At 37.8% G+C, this 24,311-nt stretch overlaps 1 protein-coding gene across 1 annotated transcript in view; it reads left to right on the forward strand.

Moving 5' to 3' along the window:
* The window catches only part of LOC135710983 (hemicentin-1-like), a 277,039-nt gene that overhangs the window by 75,505 nt on the left and 177,223 nt on the right, over window positions 1-24,311 (forward strand). The window lies entirely within an intron of this gene.

The following is a 24,311-nucleotide window of genomic DNA, read 5'->3' on the forward strand; positions in this document are numbered from 1 at the left end:
CCAGGCCCGCCTACGGGACCGGGACGGCTGCAGATCGCTGGCTGGAATGGCTTGACTGTGGTGGGTGGATCAGGGTTTCCGTAATGCCAGCGGCGGTGCGTCCCAGTGGGCAATCAGAAGTTAATAATGGAAACGCTGAAAAAGACGGACTGCTGGAAGTGATTGACGCATCAAGAATCTATGTACTTAAATGAAAATTGTACTTGCCTGGATAAGCGGCTTGGAAAGACCCTTCACCAGTCCCAGACACAGGACCGGGACGGCTGTTGGTCGCTGGCTGGAAAAGCTCGACACTTCTGATGGCATCGACATGGAGATCAGTGTTCGAGATCTAGTTGTGATCTAGTGTTATGGATGGAAGTCTTTCACCTCCCGTGATATCGGTCCTTGGTAGGCAGAATTAAATTACGCTAGTAAAGTGGATAAAAATGATGTGCGGAGAATTAAAGGCCACGGCCCAGCTCGACCATCTCCGGTTTGGATGAATCTCTACACAGTTGCACCCACCGCGTTTTCTCGGCGAGGTTTCAACCAGTCGGTTTGATTTTTTGCATGTGAGTAGTGCCAATGGAGAACTACCCGAGCAAAGTTAGAGATCAAATTGAAATCAGAATTTGCTGTTATGATGTAACTTATTTTGAATACTCCATTTGATCTCATTTTGGTTGACTTAACGGTTAACACAGCAAAAATGAGAGCAACATTTTACACTGTTGAATCAAACGGAAAACTAATTCTGCTTTCAATGAAATCAATTTGATTACTGATTTTGCATTCATAATGTTTGACTGAATACGGGCCTGTCGTAAATGGTTAGCATCCATGCTTCTCACGCTGAAAGATTTGAGCTCAAATGTCACCTCGGGCTAATCACGAATGACCTCAAATGTGTCAAACAAAACAAATAAACAATAATCGTTCGTTCAACGACAGATGAACTTAAATCAAATTTCAAACAAGAAATTAACAGTAGAACTTCAAGTTAAGTTGCTTTGATTTAAAAAGTCTTGACTGCATAATGAAAGCATAATATGATATCAGACTTCTGTCGCGACAATTGAAATTAAAATGAGTTTTCATTATGATAGGAACTGCAAACTTTAATATCAATTTGCTTTCATTTTGTTAACCGACTTAGCTCGGGTCAGGCAGAAAATCAGAGCGTTTGGTTGAAAACCCACCGAGACAAAGCGGTGGGCAGAACTCAGTGGGTAACGCGTTCTTCGGGAAAAGCTGTATCTTCTAAATGTTTTTGTTTCCACGGATTTGACTCAGGACTAATTTTTCAAACATACACCCTGTAAATCATAACTCGTAAACCACTGACACTGCTTGTAAATAATGAATATAATTGCCGATTTGGGGCGATGTATATTTTATGTCACGTTCTAACACAGAAAAAAACATAACCGTAGAAGTACAATGAAATTTATTGTAAACATACAATAGATTTTATTGTATTTACAATAAATCGTACTGTCCACAACGTTAAAATAACCATAGAATTAATTGTTTCCACAATAGAATCTATGGTAAATGAAGAAATCTACAAAAGAAAAAGGGGGTTGTTTTGTATCTTAACCGTACAAACATGAGCCATTTACCATTAATTTTATTGTTTTTCTATTGTTGAAAATTCAAACTACATGGGAAGTATTGTAGATCTATTGTAATAATAATATTTTTAATTTACTTGCATGATATACGGACAAAAGGATCGATTGTTGGCAATGAAGTATGTTGTGATTGTATTTTATTTTATGTTAATTGTATGGTTATTTTTTCCGAGAAGGGAGGAGTAGAGGGGGTGTATGGTTTTGTTACAAGCAGTGCATTAGGTATAGGAAAAACGTTAAGAAAGGGGGGAGGAGGGTTTATTTTTCTTAAATTTAGCGTGACATAATCAATGTGGGGCGAAAATTTCTGAATTCCCATCAGTTTAGTGTGAAATTCGATGTCAACATTTCATTAGGGCGAGAATGCTTGTGATAACAATCACTTCATCCACCGATTTCTTGCAAATAAACCATACTAGCTCGTAGAGGAAATATCCCCTACTTGATGGTGCTGTTGGTTGGCATTCCCTTGGAAATGTGGATGAAAATTTCTAGAGCTGGAATTAGGGCGTAACAGCTTTTGTAAACAATGACGTCCCTCTATGATTTATAGAAAGTCAAGGCTCGCCCACGCAAATCAACATCATGGAATTAACGTCTTGCTCTACTGGATGGTTATGTTGGATTGCGTGAGCGTACCTTGAATTTCTAGAAATCATCGAGAGAGGTAATTGTTTACGAAAGCTGTTACACCGTAATTCCAGCTCTGTCAGGAATTTGTTTCGCGGCAATCTTTACTTTTGCCCTGTTTTTATTTCTTTGCTGATTCTGCCATCACGCCTATCCCGTTTGTGTAGGGCTTTAGTATTGCGAAGTCGGAGGGCTTTAGTAGTTAAGACATAGGAGTTGAACAAGAACCGTGCAATTGTTTCGAAACTGAATAGTCCATTATTTCTCATTAGCGATGGGGTAGAATTACGTACAACGGCTCGCAACTAACAACTTACACGGGCAGGTAAATAACAATATATCAACGAACTGAGCAGCGTGATAAAGCGAGATATGAGAGATTTGAACAGTAGATCACCATATTCTCCAATTCACTAATTAGCATCTAAAATTCTAATTGTAACCTGATCACTCAACGAACTGCCAGAGACGGCAGCGACAGGGCAAACAAATCATTGGGAGCTCTTCCATTATCTGAGACTCTAGCTGGATTGGATCTCATTGACATAATTCTACTGGATGCCCAATCGGAACGAAAACCGAGGAATTTGATGCCAATCCGACATGCTGGGCAGTCAGTAGAGAATGTACTTTAGAGAAATATGGATACACCTCTCTTTAGTACCAGCTCAGTTCGATTCAGGCGGCCGGCATGAAACCACGTAGTGATGCAGAATATTTTAATTAAATCACGCCAATGGCTGGCTTTTGTCGGACGCAAGTGTGGTGATTAATTAATACCTAACGCTCTTGTGAATACAACTCGATGTGGTTCGATAAGCTCTTTAACTGTGGATGTGTGGATAGAAATGCATAGGGTGTTGGCGACAGAAGGCTTGTTGTTGAACCGCTATCATCTATTCCAGTAGATGGGTAAATCAATGAATAAAGGGTGATCTGTGCATGCAGGAATTAATATCATTCACATCATCCAAAGAAATCATTGGATGTTAAAAATGATTTTTAAATCACCAATTCCCAGCATTCTTCTTCTTGTGGGAAATTAGGTCATGGAAATATTCTTGCATTATTACACCAAGTAAAGCACTTATCGCTGTGCAGAAACTTCACGTTCCGCCAATATGTTTCAATTGAATGGCACAAGGAAGCATCTTGCCTTCGTGACCGGAACTATGTGCTTTGCAGAGTTTTGCCTCTGCAGCTATATATCAAAGAACCTTACTATGACAAATTTCACTCCCGATAATGATAGCTGGCGTGAAAATGGAATCCATTTTCGGTACCTTTTCGAGCATGCGATAATTAATTTACGTTCGTCGAATTCTGCGGAAATGGGAGCACTTTTCGTGTCAAAATTTATTTATTTTATTTGTTTATTTCGTCAACCAACGTAGACTAGTACAACTAATACAGTTTTGTTTTCTTAAATATATATTTGTATAAAAAAAAGTAGTGTCAGCTTTCTTGTCTTTTCTTTTATGAGTTGTTATTTCTTATGGAATAAAAATATTGCTTTAGTTTATGCCGAGACATTGTAAAGTCAATGGTTTCGCAGTGTTTATTGTAAGAGGCCATCATGCGGTTTAATGGCCCATATTTTGCATAATTTGTGCGATGATGTTTTATGGTAAATAAATTTCGATTTCGGAGTTGCCTAGTGGGTGCATGGAAATTTAATTTTGATAAAAGTTCTGTTGAGTCAATTCGCTGCGAAACGATATCATTTACAAATGAAACCATTGCATATTCACGACGCTCTTTTAATGTTTGTATGTTTATAAGCATGCAGCGTGCTTCATATGATGGAAGAGGAAATGAAGTCCAACCTAATTTACGAAGAGCGTATAATAGAAATTGTTTTTGTACTGATTCTAATCTTTCTTCGTGCGTGATTGAAAATGGAGACCATACAATGCTACAATATTTCAGTATTGACCTCACATAGGCAATATATAGTGTTTTAATTGTGTAAGGGTCCTGAAAGTTATAGCAAAAGCGCTTGATAAAGCCTAGCATGTTATTTGCCCTGTGAATAATTGTATTGTAATGGTCTATGAAAGTTAGCTTAGAGTCTAAGATAATTCCTAAATCCCTAACTCTTTCACATTTGTCTACAGTTTGATTTCCTAATGCAATTGAAATGTTTGAAGTTGTTCTTTTTCTACTAAATGATATTAAGTTACATTTTTTTACATTCAATTCTAGTAGACTTTTGTTGCACCATATGTAAAATATGTGTATTTCATTCCGGAATATATTGATGTCTTCTTCATTTCTTATTTCCAAAAAGAGCTTCATGTCGTCGGCATAAATAAGCAATTTAAGTTTTTTTAAAAAGGAATGTAAGATATGTCGTTTACGTATAGAATAAAAAGGAGAGGTCCCAAATGAGAGCCTTGGGGGACGCCTGAAGTGACTTGAATTGGGCTCGATTTCTTTCCGTTGAATTTAATTATTTGTTGGCGGTTAGTTAAATATGATTCAAGCCATTTCAGGAGCCCTGACTTCATTCCAATTTTTTGCAGTTTAAAGAGTAACATTGGTATGTCTATGCGGTCAAATGCCTTGCTTAAGTCTGTATAGAGAGCTTCTACGTGGTTTCCATTATCCATTGCATTCAATGAATAGTCTATAAATTCAAGTAAGTTGGTCGAGGTCGAACGACCCTTGAAAAAGCCGTGTTGCATGTCAGTAATTCTATTTTTGATTTGGAGAAATAATTTTTCGTTGATAATTGACTCGAAAAGCTTAGGAATGCAAGAGATAATGGCCAAATTGTTATTCAATCTGGTGTATTATAAATTATGTTATGTTAAATACAGTCAAATCTGCCTATGTAGATTTAGCCATAGTCTAATCACTTATATTTATTTTTATTATTCTAATAGGGTAGGACGGGGCTAGATCGCCATTCTAAGGTTAAAAACATTCTTCTCTAGCTCGCTACACAGCAAAAAATAAAGTTTAATATTACATCCAAGAGGATGCACGTCAATCATGTCGAAAATCTTATGTAATTCTTATGACCACAAAAATAAACAAATGCAGTAAAACCAACGTTTCCCAAGTAGCATTTCTTGTTTTATTGCACTCTTTTAGTGGTGTTTGAGATCAATTTTATAAAACTGTCAATAAAATTAATAGCTCCAGCACATCCTTTCGATAACCGCTATAAGATCATCTTCCAGCTTAGTGGACCCTTGATAAGGTTTAAAAAGCATGTTTGAGAATCACAATAAAGCTGTCTTAAAACCTTTTGTAAGAAAGCCCCATACTCTACAAAAGGTTCTCATAGCCTCTTTAAGAGTAATATTGTATTCAAGCAGTTTTATTACGCTTTGGTAAAAATCAGTTATAAATCCAATTTAATTTTTATTGCTTCAAAGCCACCGCCATAAATTAGTTTGTTGTTGTTCTGTTCTGCTTAAACTTTTTTCCATATGAAAATCTTTAGCAGTAAAAATAGGTTTGAGTGTTGGTGTCAAGATGCAATTGTTTCATGGCGACATTAGTGAAAATCTTAAAGAAAATATATGACTTTAGAAGTTCCAAAACATTTGCGCTTGAAATTTTATCGTGTATATTGGGATAATATGAGCGTTAAATAAATGTGCCGCCAAAATAATTCAAGTTAACAAAAAAGATTGTTTCAGAAATCTAATGAATTTGATGGAATCATCTCAATTTTACAGAAAATAGATCTCAATAAATAAATTCATACCAATGCACACTGGAAATCAGTTCGGATCTCTAATTTAGCCATTATTTTATTGAAATTTCTTGGATTTTATTCCAAGGCTAATGGGATTTTCATAATGACCATATGGCGACAGAGGACAGCAGGCAAGAAAACACCAAGCGCAATTTCTCAAATGTCTAATGCTTACATGAAATGATGAAATGGATGAAAGCAGAAAAGAAAAGCATAATGCATGATTTTATTTCGAGCACTATTTTCTTTTTACAAAAGCAATTCATTTTTTTTATTTGAGGACAAATGTACATTCCTATTCTACGAGTGCAACCGATTTTACAAACATTTGGAAAAGTTTTGAATGGTACATTAACCTTTATGAAAAGTTATGCGTGATTTAAACTTTTTTGTCCTAGAACTGTCACCATTCCATGTATTTCGACCAAGATTCGACAGTGTCACCCCATGTACACATATGCGAGCGAGAACGGACGAATTAAAGAGATTGCTGACGTTTTTCTTACGCACACTACGTCGCGTATACGTATACACAAAATGTTTTCAGCAGGAAACTTTTTTCCACAGCGGAAAGTTTTCCTGATGAAAACAAATCACTGACACAATCGCACTTTAGCAATCAATACTGTCATTTTCGTTTTTGATTCAGCTCCAACCCAGTTCCAACCCATGTGAACCCGAACTCTTTGTCAGTGCAAACCTTAACCCGAGCCAGGCTACAAAAACGAACGATCAACCTGACGTTTGCTAGTAAACAAACAGACCATGTCTTGATACCCGATTCAGGTTGGAACTGAATCAAAAACTAAAACGACATATGTTATTTGATTGTCATTTTTGGTGCAGCAATGTGTCCATTCGAAGTGAAGATGGTTCAGAATGGTGAGGTGACACACTCTTTACTGCTTCTTTTGTGACATCCCCAGAAAATGCAGCGGCATTTTTTTTCTAGGTTGGAGTTATTCACGAAGGTTTGCGGCTGACTGTAGAACCGGAAAGTTTTGATTCTTTTCTATGTTGTAAAACCGCCCAGTTACACTTCTGACAAGTAGCAACTGAATGCTTATAATTGTTTTAAAATAACTGTTTCATGGCCAACTAGTTTTATTGCGCTTACTTATAAAGCAATATAAGGATTTATTTTTGGGTATTATAAGGGCAATTCATATTGTTTTTTTTTAATCTTCAAGGCAATCATAAAACCTTTCATAAGTGAAAATAGCATAAGCATCAGTTGGTTTTTATAAGCTTTATAGGAGTTTTGTAGATAGCTATAAGAATGTTCCATGACTTGTATTGTACAGGGTGCGTGACGAATTTTTGCAGTAAATGGCATATTTGAGAAAAAATACACCAGTTAGTTATTCTAGCAATGAATTTTGTGCGATTTATTTTCTTTCGCAACATATGGAAGTTGTAAGTAAATTTATTCAAAAAAATTGCCTTCCCTTTCGACGACTGTAGTTAGACGCTTCCGGAAACTGCAGTATGCACGTTTTAAAATGTTTCGATCCATAGATGTCATCACTGCCTAGATTTTAGCTTTTAGCGACTTAAGTGTGGTGTGAGGGGTTCTATTGGTATCCCGTTGGACGAAGCCCTATACAAAATAATCCAACGGATTAATATCGGGACTGCTTGGGGGCCAAATTTCTTCCTCCCAAATTTACGAAATATTTTCCGTAAGCCATTTCTGTGCTTTATTAGCAGTATGAGCAGGTGCTCCATCTTATCACTTTCCCAAACCTTTTTTAATATTATACACTGTTCTTTCAGACACATTTACCGACCGAATTATTTCTTTCATGCATACTCCAGCGCGCAACAAAGCGACAACGGCTGACAGATTGCTCTCTTGTTTCGACATCTTTACGTTTACTCAACATTGTTTGTTTAAATCTTACACCTAACAGTATAAGCTATCCAGTGCTGCCAAATACATCTAAATCATGATGCACAAGCATGAGAAATTACTATTTGAAATTTACTGCAAAAAATCGTCACGCACCCTGTATATGACCGTCATAAACCTAAAGGTAATGGTTTCAGCTTCAATAAAACCTTTATAAATTTTGAATATAGCCAAGCAGCTCTAGATTTGTTACTTGGGTAATGTCATTTTTGGCATCTTATATTACACCATATTTTTGAAACGATTGAAGTGCATCCACTTTGATGTGATATCAAAATTATTTTTTGCGGTGTAGGGTTGGTATAATTGCGATCTTTCCTGCTTCCTACTCTACTTTTAATTTCGTACTTCCTTCATATTCGGTTGGTCTCTGTTCAGCATGCGAGTGCCAATCACGGGGCAACTGCAAATATCGAATCCATCAACACATAGTCCGGGACCAACGGCCTCACCTAGGATTGAACCCAGACATACTGAAATGAGAAAGCAGTGTCGAGTGGGTGTGACAATATATCAAAAATTAATTAGCTTAGCAACCAAACAATCAAATCTTATCCACATTTCCCCTACATTGAGATGATCTACCAATATACGACTTTTTCGACTTGGATGAAGTGCATCGTTTTCGATGCGGTATTACATCATATTTTATGACACTAGGTTGCTACATATTGAATAAAGTGTTTCCATTTATTAAGGCCAGTTTGATTGAACCTGTGAAAAAATGTTAAGGGTTGTGTCCGAAGCACGCCCGTATTATTAAAGTATAACTTCACAATTATTCATCAATAAATTGTATTCTAAAATAAATAAACATTCAAATCAAAGTTTTTAAATAAGGTGACACTTAATATCTTAATTTGGATTCAATTTTCATATTTCAAAATTCAATTCCTATCCTATTCAATATTAGGTTCCAAACATGTACAACCAATGTTCAGGCACCTAGTGAATAATTTTTTTACAGTAATCAGAGTTTAAATTCGTTAACTAAAATGCATTTCATGCAACAAACAAGTTTAAAATTCTTCAAAATACTTCTTCTTTCCTTTATTTATCGTCAGTCTCTGTTCCGCAATCTAGTGCCAATCACCGACGGACATCGATTGCCATCCATTGCACTATGAGCAAAAATGGGTCCAAAATTACCCAAAATTCAATATCTCAACAGCACGCTGAATTCTGGCCATGAAAAACAAGTTTTCCGAAGGGAAATCGTCCGGGAAATTGATTGCACGTGGTCCCATAGACCGGACAGCATTGTAGATATGTGTTTTGGACCATTTTACCCCATTTTTCCCTACTTATTGGAGGAAATGTTTTTTCACAGCTCTATTTTTCGTAAAACATAAGCACTTTACGTATAGTTTTAGAATACTATGTCTTTAAACAACAGTTCATGAGATATAAGGGGAAAACTGGGTACACTTTATAGGGTAGTAAGGGGTAAAAGTGAAACCTTGCTAAATTTATTTTAATTCATAAAAATGTTGAACGATGCGATTGTTTGAATGACCCCAAAGGTTGCCTGCAATAATAAGATATTTTTTTCAAAATTTTAAGGTTAATTGGGGTTAAATAAGTTTTAATTTACTGCTATCTGTTTTAAAAGAGTTTTCACTTTTTTTGGCTGTATACAGCAAAACGATATAGTGGTTCTCATAATTTTGTAAAAATTGGTAGTTTTGTTCCTTATCGCAACATATTAGACCCGTATTTTTTTTTTATTTTGTCATTAGGGGACTATTTATATATTAAGGAGGTCAAAAAAAAAATTTTTTCGATTTTTTTCAAAAATTTATAACTTTTGAACTGTTTGGCCGATGACGGATCTCAAAATACCAAATGAAAGTTAATTAAAAGTATTTTTTATAAAAAAATATTATGATATTAAAAAAAATGGATTTTGTATTAAAAAACATTGATTGCATTTTCACTTTTACCCCTTACTCCCCTATAAAGTGTGCCCCTTATTTCCCTAATATCTCATGAACTGTTGTTTAAAGACATAGTATTCTTAAACCATGCATAAATTTCTTATGTTTTACGAAAAATAGAGCTGTGAAAAAAACATTTCCTCCAAAAAGTAGGGGAAAATGGGGTACAATGGTCCAAAACACATACTTACAAGGCTCTCCGGTCTATGAGACCACGTGCAATCGATTTTCCGGACGATTTCCCTTCGGAAAAGTCGTTTTTCATGGCCGGAATTCTGCGTGCTGTTGAGATATTGAATTTTGGGTAATTTTGAACCCAATTTTGCCCATAGTGCATTGACGGCAATAGAATGTGCAGGAAGGCAGCTTCCACACCTGCGTAGGATATCGCACCCATTCAAACACACATGGGCCGGGACCAACGGCTTTACTTCCCTTCCGAAGGAAGACGTGACCAGAGATTTTTATACCTCAGAAAAATCCCACCGACCTCGGCTGGCATTGAACCCAGACCCATTGGGGTGTGAGAAAGCAGTCACGCTTACCACTACACCACCGGCGCTGGCTCTTCAAAATACGTCAACCCATAATATTTCATTTTGATGTTGCATAAAACCAATAAAACTGAATCTTAAATAAATGTTGTCCTTTATCAGTGTTCAAACCAAAATCTATCAACTTACGAACGCTGTAATTGAACCAATTGAAAGCCAATCAAATTGTTTTTATATTAACATATTTTTGAGTGTTTTAACTGATCTATTCTCGTTTACACAAGGCATATTTAAAGGCTGTATTTAAATTTGCAATTTGCAAACATTATGCTACAATTTTGTCCGGCTGTTTTGAATGCCATGAAAGTTGCAAAGCGTATACTGACAAATCAATACCATTTCACAAGTAATGACGCCAGTTCCAAAACTGCAGCTGAAATGAAAGTTGAAGACAAAAGCAAAGATTCAGTTTGGACGAAATAACTGTCAAAAATTAGAAGAACTTGTCAAAATTTCGATTTTAAAAAATCATTATTTCAAAGGCACACAGGAAGTAATCCCTGGTGAAAGAGTTCTGATCTAAACTGTGCACCATCCAAGAGGTGTTGTGAACCTGAACAATTCAGTCTAGTGCCGCCTGGTGAAGATATTTTCAACTACACTGGCCACCATACTATAGGCATACCCGCACCGCCTGGCGTGAGAATTCAGAATTGAGCTGTCCACTATAAAATAGGTCACAGGTCACCCATTTTGAAGTAAAGTAGGTTAACCCATTTTATAGGTAAAAATATCCATTAATGGGGAGCTAATACCCATAAATGAGTAATTGTTACCCATTAGTGGGTAAACGTTACTCATTAATGAGTCATTTTTTTGTCAATTGACCTAATATATTGGTCTAGCACTGAATTTCACTTCCAACACTGATATTCTTGGCAAGCATAAAATCAAGCGGTACGGATTTGATATTTCAATCCATATGAATATCACTAGGAAAAAGTTGAAAATCTTACTTTTATCTAAAAAAATCTACTTTTCTGTATAACCGTTGCATTGTTTAAATATTTCTGATCTGTTTTCAAAAGATCGTAAATGATGGTACTCGATTAGCTGGCGTATACAAGAAACATTTGAGGCAGAACTTGGAATAACAGTGGTCCCTTTACGATATCAATGTCATTTGCGCACTGACATTGAGGAAAATGATATTGATATTCTAACTTTGTGAACTGATACTGACATCAGGTGGCTAGTGAAATTCAGCATTTTGTAGGTATTGATATTGATATTTTGCAGCACTGGCAGAGTGTGCAATATGTAATTTGGGAATTTAGGTAGGGGAAACGCTCCTATAGTTGCGGTACGTTAGAAGCGTTAGGTTCCTATAGTTGTGTATGGAGTCTCCATACACAACTATAGGAACCTAACGCTTCTAACGTACCGCAACTATAGGAGCGTTTACCCTAAGTGATTAACTGGTTATCTGTGTGGGTAAGTGAGCTCGTGTATTTCATTGCAAATGCACTACACTTACGCGGACTCAGGCAAAGCTTAACACGGACAATGCAAATGTTCTGTTCAAGTGTGATAATTGTCTATCAGATCAGAGTTGCGACGAGCAGAATGATCTGGTCTCGCGCGTCAAAAGGATAGAGGAAGAGATGAAGAATGTATTTCAACTCTAGGCCTCGATTACTAGCATGCGTGATCACATTGCTGCTCAGATAGACATCGCGTTAAAGAGCGGGATGGTAGACATTAGCCGAAATGTAAATGATATTGAAAATTCATTGTGAGAAATTGAACAGTATGAAAACTATTTTTTTTCAAATTACTGCGGAAAAAAAACAATTAGTTGCAGTGCTGTGGTTGTGGGTAGTCGCTGGTAATCGGCGACTACTTAGCTGCAAACCGAAAAAATGTTTACAAAATAAGTCAAATACAGCAATCCAATGAGAGCAAAATCTCACCGAAAATGTTAAATATTAAAAATACACTGCACCCAAGGCAGTCCCTTCGAACACTTGCGCCCCCAATTAAAAAGTTCGATAAAAAGTTTAAAAAATATTAACTTTGAAATAACTAGCGTCTGATATACATGTTCAGGTAAATTTAATAATCAGTAAATTTGAAATGGCAAAAAATTATCAAAATCGTAAAATTTGAAATGTTTTGCGCCTCTGATAAACAGGTTCTGGAAAACATTTAAAAATGATATATTTGAAATGACTAGCGCCCCTGGTAAGCATGTTTAAAATGATTAAAATTATTCAATTTAAAGTGGATAGCGCCCCTAATATACTAGTTCAGGGAAAAATGCTATTACTGGGAAAATCTGAATTTTAAAAAAATATATAAAATATATAAGCGCCCCTGGTAGACAAGTTGTGGTAAAAGTTGAATAAAAATTTTAAATTTCAAGTGACTTGCACCCCTGGTAAACAAGTTCGGGTGAAACTGAGAAATAGCTAGTGCACCTGGTGAACATGTTCAGGTTGAAATTTGAAATAGTCTGCGCCCCTGATATACATGATCAGGGGATACAAAATCGTCAGAAAAACAAAATAACAAGAGAGAGAGAGAGAGAGAGAGAGAGAGAGAGAGAGAGAGAGAGAGAGAGAGAGAGAGAGAGAGAGAGAGAGAGAGAGAGAGAGAGAGAGAGAGAGAGAGAGAGAGAGAGAGAGAGAGAGAGAGAGAGAGAGAGAGAGAGAGAGAGAGGAGAGAGAGAGAGAGAGAGAGAGAGAGAGAAGGATTAATAATTTCCTAAAGGTGAGTGTTAGTACAAGAAACTAAAGAAATCTACTCATTGTAGACTGTAGTGGATTATCTCATTTGTTTCAATACATAAAGCTATACTGTCTTCGACAAAGTTGCTCTACTGGGTTAGACCAACAAGCCTGTGCCATTGGATTCAGGTTAAATGGGAACTACGCCGCTAGAGGCGCATCACTTTGTAATGCTGTGCGTTTGTTTTCAATTGAGTTGGCGGTAAAGATTGTGGAAAAGATTGGAATTTGTAAATATTAGGGATGAGTTGTATAAGTTGTAAATATTAGGTAACGTGTGTTGTCATATAGGTTGTAATCTTGTGCGAAGAAGCTGGTTTGTGTCTAAGCTATGTTTCACATTTAGCTTTGTATATACATTTGTAAGGTTTTATAGCAAGCTAGCGTTTTTTATGGAACAATAAATAAGATGGCTAAAGAGGAGAATTGCTAAATACGCGAAAGAGATAGGATTCAAATGAACACATAAATAAGATGGCTAATCGACATATGTTTTCGCGCCATATCCGATCCTTTTATCTTGAAGAAAACCTGTGGTTTCTTGGGAACAAAACTTCTAATCAGCATTTTTGTAATTTCGTGTTTTTCGCGTTGGACAGCTCGTTCAACGGGCTTTTTTTGTACGGGCTGGATTTTTGACGAGTTCGGCAGTCATCATCGCCGGAACTTTGGCTTCGTGGCGTCATCAAAACCACATTTTTCGTCCGGGAAGGACAGATCAAACCCGTGTGCACCGCGAAGGCCCGCCTCTCGTAGGTAGTCAAACGGAGGAGAGTGAAGACGCTAAATTTCTGCTTAGCGAATTGTTTCCCGACGGTCGCCAAAAGCCGTCGGTAAGGTCCCCATCCCGTTACAACCCCGGAGACCGTGACATTCGAGAGCTCGGACCGTAGGAGTACGAAGCCAATCGCGTACCTCGGTTCGGATTTCAACCAAAGAGGAGAGGACTTCATTCCATCTCGGGCGGTCAAAGCGGAAACACAGTACGCGAAGCCGTGCGACGGTACGTTGGTTTCTCTCTTCCGCGGAGCGAATCTCCCGGGAAAAGCTCAACAGCGTCGATGCTCAGCTCTCAAGAAAGAAAATCGGAAGCCTTCCGTCCAGCCACCACTACCACCGCACCTCTAATTTCGGCCATACCGCACACGGGTCACTTTTCGTCGCTGCACGCCATTTCCGCAGCTAGATCGGCGCCATTCCGAGACCGCCGCCATCATCACAGGTCATCGGAAGGTCGACAGTCGCCATCGCTAGGACCTTGGTAAGGTCTCCGGCCGCCATTATCGCTCCATCCGTCGCCATCACCGATCCATCCGTCGCCATCACCGCTTCATCCGTCGCCGTTGCATCGTATCGCATCGCATCGCATCTCACGGAACGTAAATCCTGCGCAGGTATGTCCGTATTCTTGTTTTCATGGCCATGAATTTAGTTTTTCCGTTGTTATCGGGTTTGTCCAACACAACACGAATGTAATTATCAAATACGTGAATATAGTTTGAATTGGTTGTTTTTTGTTGTAAAGTCTATAGTTTTCCTTCATACCGTTACGTCTCTTAGCTGGTTTCATACGTCACTGTGTATTCCATTCGTAAGATCTCTCTCTATTCACACATATTTGTTTTTAACCCGATTCGTTGTGTTTATGCTGATAGAGCTTAGCATTTTGGTTCCTTTCGGGGTTGCAGGTTTTTCGTGATAAAAGGAAGTGCGGATAAAAGTGTTCATTTGATCTCAGGCGTTAGCGAAAATTCGGCGCTGATTCGTTGAGGGACTTCGAGAATCGTACCGTACGGGAGTCCTCTGAGATTTAGTCTCAAAGTGTCGGGCAAGTTAAACACGACCGGTGGTCTCTCTTCGTGAGAGTGGCGCTTAAGCCACCGTGTTTACAATTATCTAAGGAAGTTTTCCCGCACGGTTACAACTTTTATGTTACTTATGACGGGTGCTATAATATATGGATCATATTTCCAACATAGATTATTTCGTGATCCTGACCATATAGAAAGTTACTGTCTTCAGCAAAGTTGTTCAGGTGACCAAGTCCTTTCGGATGGTGGCCATATTAGTTCAGAACTCTCTCACTACGCAGCGCTAGTGTGCATGTGCAATTCCTGTATAAACTGTATCTCGAGAGCCTGGTCATATAGAAAGTTGCTGTTTTCAGCAGAGTTGTGCAGGTGAGCAAGTCCTTTCGGATGATGTTCATATTAGTTCAGAACACGCTCACTACGCGGTGCTAGTGTGCAAGTAAATTTCCTGTATAAGCTGTATCTCGAGAACCTGGCCATATAGAAGGTTACTGTCTTCAGCAAAGTTGTTCAGGTGACTAAGTCCTTTCGGATGATCGTCATATTATTTCAGAACTCTCACACTACGCGGCGCTAGTGTACACATGAACTTCCTTAATATGTTATGTCTCCAAAGCTTGTCCATATAAGATGTTGCTGTGCAATGTGAGAACAGGAACCGGAAAAGGGATGACGTGTAGAGGCCGGAAATCAATGTCAGATGCCATTTTGGAATCCAAGATGGCGGCCATCGGGTCAAGAAAAACTGTCAAATACCCTACCATATGGGTATTTCCGGATAGGGAACGACGTGTAGAGGCCGAAAATCTATGCCAGATGCCATTTTGAAATTCAAGATGATGGCCATTGGTTCAATAAAAACTGTCAAATACCCTACCATATGGGTATTTCCAGACGTGTAGTGGCCGGAAACCGATACCAGACGCCATTTTAAAAACCAAGATGGCGGCCATCGATTTTAAGAAAAACTGTCAAATATCCTACAATGTGGGAATTTCCGAAAAGGGACGACGTGTAAAGGTCAGATATACATTCCAGACGCTATTTTGGAATTCAATAAATCTGTAGCTTACGATAGAAAAAAAAAAACAATTCAAAGCGTTTTATTGTTTTGAGGAATTTTCCACGTTATGTTGCGATCTTGCTCAGTGATACGCTATACACAATAAATTATACGCAATATTCTTGGTAAGCCTTATATATGGAAAACATGTTTTTTTTAACTAGTTCGTTTATTTGGAAGGCTCAATCACGTTAGCTTTACGAAGCCGATAGTTCATTGTTCTTTGTTTGTAACAACATTCACTTAATTCTATGCCTAGTAGGAGTTGGACCGAATACTCGCGGCTTACTCGAGGTAAGAGAGGTACATTGTCGAAGGATAGGATCAGGGGAGGAGCTTGGGGGTAAGGTTTCGTTGTGTCATCAGAGCGTTGTCACCAGTATGAACGGTAGTGCGGTTCTAGTTTCGTCTGGAGTTTGATCGGCTATGGTGACCATGGAAAACATGTTGCCGCCATATTGGATTCCAAAACAGCGTCTGGAATCTATATCTGGCCTCTACACGTCGTCCATTTTTGGAAATTCCCACATTGTAGTGTATTTGACAGTTTTTCTTAAACTGATGACCGCCATCTTGGATTTCAAAATTGCATCCGGCATCGATTTCCGGCCTCCACACGTCGTTTCCTTTCCGGAAATACTCATATTGTAGAGTATTTGACAGTTTTTCTTGACCCGATGACCACCATCTTGGATCCCAAAATGTCGTCTGGCATCTATTTCCGGCCTCTACACGTCGTCTCCTTCCAAAAATATCCATATTGTAGGGTATTTGACAGTTTTTCTTGAACCTATGGTCGCCATCTTGGATTACAAAATGGCATCTGACATCGATTTCTCTACACATCATCTCCTATCCGAAAATACCCATGTTGTTGGGTATTTGACAGTTTTTTCTTGTAACGATGGCAACCATCTTCGATTCCAAAATGGCTTCTGACATCGATTTTCGGCCTCTACACGTCGTTCCCTATCCGGAAATACCCATATGGTAGGGTATTTGACAGTTTTTCTTGACACGATGGTCACCATCTTGGATTCCAAAATTATGTCTGGCATCGATTTCCGGCCTCTACACGTCGTCCTCTTTCCAAAAATATCCATATTGTAGGATATTTGACAGTTTTTCTCGAACCGATGGCCGCCATGTTGGATTCCAAAATGGCATCTGACATCGATTTCCGGCCTCTACACGTCATCCCTTTTCCGGTTCCTGTTCTCACATTGCACAGCAACATCTTATATGGACAAGCTTTGGAGACATAACATATTAAGGAAGTTCATGTGTACACTAGCGCCGCGTAGTGTGAGAGTTCTGAAATAATATGACGATCATCCGAAAGGACTTAGTCACCTGAACAACTTTGCTGAAGACAGTAACCTTCTATATGGCCAGGTTCTCGAGATACAGCTTATACAGGAAATTTACTTGCACACTAGCGCCGCGTAGTGAGCGTGTTCTGAACTAATATGAACATCATCCGAAAGGACTTGCTCACCTGCACAACTCTGCTGAAAACAGCAACTTTCTATATGGCCAGGCTCTCGAGATACAGTTTATATAGGAATTGCACATGCACACTAGCGCTGCGTAGTGAGAGAGTTCTGAACTAATATGGCCACCATCCGAAAGGACTTGGTCACCTGAACAACTTTGCTGAAAACAGCAACTTTCTATATGGCCAGGCTCTCGAGATACAGTTTATATAGGAATTGCACATGCACACTAGCGCTGCGTAGTGAGAGAGTTCTGAACTAATATGGCCACCATCCAAAAGGACTTGATCACCTGCACAACTTTGCTCAAAACAGCAACTTTCTATATGGCCAGGCTTTCGAGATACTGTTTATATAGGAATTGCACATGCACACTAGCGCTGCGTAGTGAGAGAGTTCTGAACTAATATGGCCACCATCCGAAAGGACTTGGTCACCTGCACAACTTTGCTCAAAACAGCAACTTTCTATATGGCCAGGCTTTCGAGATACTGTTTATATAGGAATTGCACATGCACACTAGCGCTGCGTAGTGAGAGAGTTCTGAACTAATATGGCCACCATCCGAAAGGACTTGGTCACCTGAACAACTTTGCTGAAAACAGCAACTTTCTATATGGCCAGGCTCTCGAGATACAGTTTATATAGGAATTGCACATGCACACTAGCGCTGCGTAGTGAGAGAGTTCTGAACTAATATGGCCACCATCCGAAAGGACTTGGTCACCTGAACAACTTTGCTGAAAACAGCAACTTTCTATATGGCCAGGCTCTCGAGATACAGTTTATATAGGAATTGCACATGCACACTAGCGCTGCGTAGTGAGAGAGTTCTGAACTAATATGGCCACCATCCAAAAGGACTTGATCACCTGCACAACTTTGCTCAAAACAGCAACTTTCTATATGGCCAGGCTTTCGAGATACTGTTTATATAGGAATTGCACATGCACACTAGCGCTGCGTAGTGAGAGAGTTCTGAACTAATATGGCCACCATCCGAAAGGACTTGGTCACCTGCACAACTTTGCTCAAAACAGCAACTTTCTATATGGCCAGGCTCTCGAGATACAGTTTATATAGGAATTGCACATGCACACTAGCGCTGCGTAGTGAGAGAGTTCTGAACTAATATGGCCACCATCCGAAAGGACTTGGTCACCTGAACAACTTTGCTGAAGACAGTAACTTTCTATATGGTCAGGATCACGAAATATTCTATGTTAGAAATATGATCCATATATTATAGCACCCGTCATAAGTAACATAAAAGTGAAGCGCCTCTAGCGGCGTAGTTCCCAATTTAACCTGAATCCAATGGCACAGGCTTGTTGGTCTAACCCAGTACAGCAACTTTGTCGAATACAGTATAGCTTTATGCATTGAAACAAATGAGATAATCCACTACAGCCCCCATTAGTGAAAATCCCATAAGCTGTGGGTATCCTTATTCGCGGATAGCCCGGCAATAAGGATCCGGCAATAAGAGATACCGGCAATAAGGAATCCGGCAATAAGGATTCCTGACTGTACAAGGACTTAACAGCACATATGCAGGTCTGTTACACACAATCAAAAAGTCAACAACACGCAGAAGAAACACAACTGAGTTACTATCAGATCAGACACTTCAATATCAATTGGCTCACAATGATGATCATGACCCACCGTAAATAAATAATGACGGTGACACCCCCCCCCCCCTCCTTTTGTTAATGGTCTCACCATCTTATTTAAAACAAACGTTGCAGTGCTGTGCAAAAGATCACTTTAAAAATTTCCTAAAAATTAACAGTAAGTACAGTATGATCAACGAACAAAATACCATTTCAACACACCGATTATTTATCCACATTAAATTAGACAGGTCATGAAAAATCTACATTTACGCTGTCCTCGATTCGTAAAAGTTTGTAACGGGAAACGATAGACATTAGTGAGTTAATTATTTGTGTAATTATGTTTAATTTATATGTTATATATGTGCAATACATGTTTTAGCAACCCTTGAGAAAGACCACCACCAAACGGTCGAAACGTCGGGAACGTAAAAAAAATAATAGTTTCTACTAAAAGACTGAGAAAGCCACCCCATAAAGTGATTCATATTTTACGATAGGCAAGAACAGTGCTGGCCGCTTCCAAATGTAAGTCAATTAGACCGCCAAAAACCGAGAGATCCTCCCCACCTCCACGATTTTTTTAATAGTTTTTCAACATGATTCCCTTGAGGGAGTATCCGGGACTTTTATCGTTAAGTCACTCAATTGTGACACATCGAAAAAGGTCTCGATTTTGGCAAATGATGAAGCACAGTCAACTCTCCACAACTCAATGTCCACTAACTCGATATCGAGTTCTATACCCATAGTAAAAATGAATGCCATGGCTACTGCGATAGCGAATTTGTATGGGATTGTTAATTTATAAATTGATAATTCTATAACTCGAGTTGTAAAGAGTGCACTGTAGATGCATTTCCAAAAACGAGATATATCTATACTGACATTACATTACCTTAGGAAAGTTTGGAATCACTTTGGAAACGTTCAGAATCACTTCAGAAAGTGTTGAATAACTTGAGAAAAGCTTATGATTACTTTGGAAAGTACTGTACCAACTCAGAAAAAAGAACGTACAGAATAATTTCGAACAGTACTGAACTTTACAAAAGTTTTAAATCACTTCGGAAAAATTGCAACCATTAGATCCGTATATTCAGCTCATAACATATTTTATAACTTCAGAAAAGCTTGAGTTCAGTTGGGAAAATGTTGAATCACTCAAAGATAGACTCACTTCCGAAAGTGTTAAATTTTCTGGTCTGATTTAACACTTTCGGCAAGGCAAACATACTTTTGAATATAAAAACCAATAAATGATCCATAAAATATTGAAAAACGTCCAAATCATCCATAAAACATCAGAGAAAATCCTTAAAAAAGTGTGAATGATCCATAAAAAATATCAATATGAACCATATTTTATGTAAAATTTAGCAACACAATTGTAAAAATGTACCGCTTAATTTCTAAAGAATGAGCATTGAAATTGTACGAATTACCTATAAACATATTGCAATTGATCCATAGTACATTCAGCAGTGAACGGCGCCGCTTAAATTGTTAATCCATATTTATGTATCTATATTTTTTGTTTCCATAATCTTTCCCCTTATTTAGCCTAGTACTTGTGACTTAAGAAAGGGGCCTCGGAGAAACAAAAGTCCGTTGCGCGAATGCTTCAGTTAGCGCAGTAAGGGCTTCATACTGCGGAGGTTTTGATTTGATAACATACTGGTAGTTTTGCGAACTTTGTTTTGCGAACTTTGTTTTGCTCACGAATGTTTAGGAAAATTCTAGAAATTGTTCAATGTTTTTCCTGAAATGTAGAGAAAGTTAAGTATGACATGAGATAAATAAGAAAACATAAATTATGGTGCATGGAAAATGTTGACGGAACTTTTGGAAACTAATCATAATTTCAAAAAGAAAGGATAAAGGGACTTTGTAGATATTGAAGGAACATGAAAGCGATTCTCCACCCCTCGGGTTTTGTTGTGTATCAAATGCCACCTTCACCACCTTTAGAGTGCGGTGTTGCTCGATAAAGTGCATATTTTTTGCAACGTACTATATAAAATAGATAATACAGTATTTGAAACAACGTCATCAACGTCGGGGCGCACGCATCGTTATTTAAGGCAGATTTATATTTTAAGGGCGCTGGTCAATATTGGGTGCGACTACTTAGCTCAAAGCACTGATTAGCTATAACGAATAACCAGCGCAGTGTATCTAGGACGATTCAGTCTGAATCGGATCAAAATACCGGACGCAAAAAAAAACGTAAATTACTAATTAGCAATAGTGATAATGATGATGATGTTTTTCAAAGAAATGCGAGTTTTGCGGATGTTGTAAAAAGACATAGTCGTGCAAGTAAAAGTAAAAATATTAATAACAGTAACAAACAAAGTAATCGTAAGACTCGTCCGGACCTTGTGATTAAATCAAAAGAGTCCAAACAAGCTTGCGAAGATACTCGTAAGTTTTTGAAAACAGTTAGATCCAAAAACACACAAAATCAGAAATTTTAGGAATGGTAAAGATGTAGAGCTTCCATTTCCCGGTGGTTTCCACCATCCCGGGATTCGCGAAATATTTATTTGATATCCCGGGAAATCCCGGGATCCCGGGAAGTGAACAAAGATAGTAAATTGTTTTAATATTCATATGTTTCATCTCCTTCGAAGAAACATAAAAAAATGAGATTCCTTCAATACTATCTTCATTTTGAAGACATATAAAATTATGTCAAGGTATTTTTTTCATGCAGACATTTTGAAGACCTCTCATGATATGTGAAGTTGTTTCAAAACCTGCGGAAGCTGTAGCAGGCTTCCGATGGATTTTTTTTTTTTTAATTTTATGCTGGCATATGAAGATTTTTGTTAAACACATGAAGTTTTTGACTTCATATTTTAAGCTTCTTCCTGAATATGTTGAATATGAATAATGTAACCAAATCGGATATTTCAGAATAAAACTTGATCCAATTGAATATTCACAGGACTTCACTGAAATATTCGATTAGCTGGAGATCTTTTGAATACTTCCTGATCAACGTACAGTTTTGGGAGAATATCATCACATTAAACTTGATCAACCTGAAGCCTTGAAAACAAAAAATCCAGAGGACTTTATTGTGATCGTTCATCAGCTTGAGATCTTTAAGCAATTCCTAACCGATCTGCCATCTTAAGAGAGCCAATTGAAAGTTTGACTAGTTTAAGAACTTCATATTTCCTGATCAACCTGAATTCACTAATATCTGACAAACCAGCAATCTTGAGAGACTATCAAGAGACGTTATTTGAATTTATGAACAGTTGAATATCTTAAGAATAATAATTGATCAACCTGAAGTCTTGAAAAATAGCAAGAGGTCTTTAAATCTCGGACCAACTGCATATCCTTTAAATTGTCTCTAATGGAAGTTTGCATCTTGAAAGGATGTCTAAAAGATCGTTTGAATTTTTGAACAGTTGCAGATCTTCAGAACATTACTTGATTAAGTTGAAAAGTCTTTTATAATATCGAGAGATATCATCGCAAATCCGTGAATATGTTCTCTGAATATGTAGAATATTCAACGAAATCCTGGGATATTCCGTCAACTTCTTTGAAGTTCCCAGTACTTCAAAGATTTTTCCATAGCTTACATCTTTTAATTTTTCGATAGGTATAACTTAATTTCTGCCCAGCTTGCTGAACTTTCAAATAATTCATGCGATGTTCCGTAAGCATCGTCCACGAAATAATTTAACATTCTACGAAGTATCCTGAAGATCTATGATGGTCCCTGAAGTTTAACGAAGTTCCACGAACTTCTATGAAGTTCTCTGAAATCAAATGAATGTCTCTCTAAGAAACTCCCTAATATGACGTGAATTAATTTCACAATAGTCCGTACAGATCATGATGATTATGGTGGATGATTTATTTTGCCGTGCATTAGGATTACATTGATTACATACTAACGGGTAAAGGTAATGCATGCCTTTGTACGTAACAAATAACAGCGATGGAGAGCTATGGAAGCCAGGATAGAAAACGTTGACATATAGAAGCTCCTCCAGAAGAAGTAAGCATTTTACAAGATTCAGCTCACTAATCTAAGGAAGGACTCTTAAAACTGCAAATACTGAGTTTTTTTTTCATCGGTTTAGACTAGTACTACTTCCAACCATCTTAACAATGCATTTCAATGGTTTTTCGATTAACTATGAATGATGGACATCTCACAACGCTCAACCTGATTTTCGTCTATGTACCATCTAGATACGCGATTATAAAATTTAATAAAAATGTTCACGGTTTGTTTCACTGCTAGATCTTATTTTTCACGAGTGCTTCTTGTACAACGATCATATACAAAACGTGATGTCTGTGTGCCATAGTTTTGATAAATCAGAATGAATGACAAATGAAGGGAATAAATATATTTCATAAGATGTGAAAGTTCTGGATTCTGCTACAGATATTCCAAGATATAATTAATGGGGTAAAAGAGGGATAAAAACATTTCACAAATCCTGGGATTCGGTAATTCCGGAAAATGTCACAATCCCAGGATTTTCATCCCGGGACATCCCGGGATGGAAGCTCTATAAAGATGGCTCTATTATTGTTGAGTGTGCAACAAGAGCTAATCTAGATGATGTAAAAACTGGAATTGAAAGCAATCTGGGTGAAACATATAGTGCTGTTGTTCCCACTTCGATGCCAACATTGAAAATAGTGGCCATGAGAGATCAGTATTCTTCATTGACTACTTAAAAAGTCTATTCTGCATTTCGTTCGAAACGAAATTCTCATACAAAAAAAAATAATGTTTTGCATAGGAATCTCGTTTCGAACAAAATACAGAATAGGGGTGATTATTCTTCATGATTTCGTAAGGTATTTCTGAGATTCCCCGCCTCCCTTGCAAGACAATGGAAGATAATTTATTTTTTAAATCTTACGTAATAAGTGCATGGTCCTGAAGGGTTTTCAGTATACACAATATTTCAAAACTACCCAAATTTGGGTAGAATTCACCCAGATCGGTCAAAACTGAGCCTACCCAAAAATGGGTAAATTATGTTGGGAGTGACAAATTCACAAATGGACAACATCGACATGAATCCGTTCGACTTTGTTCATTTATCAACTTGTCATTGTGACAATCCACATTGGGTGGATTCTACCCAAATTTGGGTAATTTTTAAATAGCGTGTAAGATGGACTTTTTGTTTTGTTTTTAAAACAACAACATACGGAAAAAAGTTTTGCCGGTCCGATCCT

This window comes from Ochlerotatus camptorhynchus, unplaced genomic scaffold (assembly GCF_037179485.1).
Source record: "Ochlerotatus camptorhynchus isolate MF236.1 unplaced genomic scaffold, CSIRO-AGI_Acam_v1.1 ptg000412l, whole genome shotgun sequence".
NCBI classification, from domain to species: Eukaryota; Metazoa; Arthropoda; class Insecta; order Diptera; family Culicidae; genus Ochlerotatus; species Ochlerotatus camptorhynchus.